Here is a 2,325-nt window from a genome sequence, read left to right as displayed (position 1 = left end):
GGTTGGTGGAGGTTGGCGTAACATTACTTTATCGTTAGCATTATGATGTGATGATGGTTATTGTTATTCCTTTTATTATCATTATGTTCTTGTTCAGTTTATATCAGGATAAATCATCATGAGTTTATTATTACTATTAACAGGATTTTTATAACTGATATCACCTAAATTGTTTCTATCACAATTGGTATTATGATTATCATTACATTTATTATTATTATTCCTAATTACTACTACTACTCTTATAGTTATATCAGTGCCATTATCATCATGGTTATTATTCGAAATAGAAGTTCCAGTTATCATTATCATTATGATTGTTGTTATTGTTGTTGCTGTTTCTCAAATATTTCTATGATTATCAATATTAACATCACCATTATTATTGTGATTATCATTATTTCAATTCTTGTTATTTTTCCAATATTATTATTATCAATGTTGTTGTTCCTGTTTCCTATTATTATCCTGTCATTTTTGTTACTGATATCATCAATATGATCACAAGAATATAATCTCTGTTACTATGGTTAACATTATCATTGTTTTTACAGGATCATACTTACTATTTTCAATGTTATTGCAACTGCTCCTGATACAATTACCATTGTTCTTATTTTTATTATAGTGATAATTATAATCAGTATTACCATAGGCTTTATTCCAAATATAATCATTTATTCGATTTTACTTTGTTACCATCATAAATATTACCAATATTCCAATCAACATTATTATCATTATAATTATCACGCCTGTGTAAATTAGCACTGTTATTAATGCTTAGTCATAATTTTTGCAAACCATTAGAGGTGCATCACATGCAGTTGCCAAAACAAGTATATTTTTGGTATAAATCAATGCTATTAGCTTTGCCTTGATTTAATCTAATGGAATCTATGTGTGCCAATAGTATATTTAATTCTTTTACAGGTAAGCATATTGACATAAGCACAACACTCTTAGTCTAATTTCAGATTCTTTAGTGTAAAATAATCTTGTACAATTTGAGTTTCTAAAGACTGATATGTTTTTGATACTATACTTATTATAAATAAGTCTTGAACATTTGCTCAGGAGCTGCACACATTATTTTTTTTAATGAGACTAGGTAAAGACTGTAGCCTATGTCCATATTCACAATTATTTATCATGTGTTACTCTTTTTAGAGACACTTTTTTTCGACCTTCATGTAACAGGTGTCATGTATTAACAGGTGGGCTTTCCATGGTCAATCCACCAAGTGTCACTGATTGAGGTGAGAGTGTACTTCTTACTGCCTTCACTCACCAAACTGCTTCTTATCAATGAGGATACATAATGAAAATAACTCATGAGTACACTGACCCAGAAGGATAGTACTTGATAAAGATATTTTGTTAACCACCTTAGTAAATTATTAAAAAATAATAGTTGTAGATACACTCAGAGTGTGCTATGTGAATCCAAATTCATGTCTGTAACTCTAACAAATTTGTTATTACAAAAATGGAAGAACTGCCATCTAATACTTATATTATCAAAATAACTTGTAGCATCTAAGTGAGCTCAACCATAGGACATTAAGTGCCATTTATATGTAATTAACCTGTGTGGGGAATAAACACATATCATTAAATAAATCTATTCATAATTGTTAATATATTTAATGAGATGTTAATGATATAATATAAATGCAGCAAAATGTAATCAAAATAAATTTCAACAGATTAAAAAAAACATTTTCCTCTTACCATCAACTTATATAAACAGGTATTCAGAAAGGAAAGGAAAAGTAGATTACAAACTTCTTTATTAATTTTTGGAACCACCAACGTATAAAAAATATACACAAGGAAAGGTGGTTCATCTATAATGATCTGCCTGTGGGAATAACCGTCAAATCAAGTATACCTTATTTTTCTCCAAAAAAGATATCACTTGCACATCTGGAAAATGAATATTTCATAATATAGAAGAGGAAGAACCATACTGAAAACTACAGGTATTATTTTTTCATCACCAGAATAATTTTCTAATGTGGTATGTTGTTGTTAAATAAAATGGGGAAGCTTTATAAACCACAACATTGATCACTTTGAGTCAAAGAACTTGTTCTTTCATACAGACTTGAGAAAAGAAGAAACATATACATAAAAAAATGTGAATCAACCTGTTGACAACTAAATCTATATGAAAATTGAAATAACACTTTTCAGAGGCTTATGAATGAGTAAAACCATACTACATTCCAAGCCAAATGTCTTCAGACAATTCTTTCTATAATTTATTCTTACTAGAATGCTTTCCTTCTTGCTCTTCTTCCCTTTTTAATTTACTATTTT

The 2,325-nt window shown here is 28.4% G+C and overlaps 1 protein-coding gene across 4 annotated transcripts in view; it reads right to left on the bottom strand.

The window, feature by feature from the left end:
* Positions 1-1,776: 1,776 nt before the first annotated feature.
* Positions 1,777-2,325, bottom strand: part of LOC122255549 (uncharacterized) — a 32,510-nt gene continuing 31,961 nt past the window's right edge. For all 4 annotated transcript variants that reach the window (XM_043019706.2, XM_043019707.2, XM_043019708.2 and 1 more), the window contains one exon: positions 1,777-2,325. This exon is cut by the window's right edge and continues 1,802 nt beyond it. The gene's annotated coding sequence lies outside the window, so the exon portion shown is untranslated.

The sequence above is a fragment of the Penaeus japonicus genome, unplaced genomic scaffold, assembly GCF_977035675.1.
Source record: "Penaeus japonicus unplaced genomic scaffold, GWHDUDI00000001_assembly GWHDUDI00000027, whole genome shotgun sequence".
Lineage (NCBI taxonomy): Eukaryota > Metazoa > Arthropoda > Malacostraca > Decapoda > Penaeidae > Penaeus > Penaeus japonicus.
The sequence above is the reverse complement of the archived record's forward strand: the minus strand, read 5'-3'. Positions and strand labels throughout refer to the sequence as shown.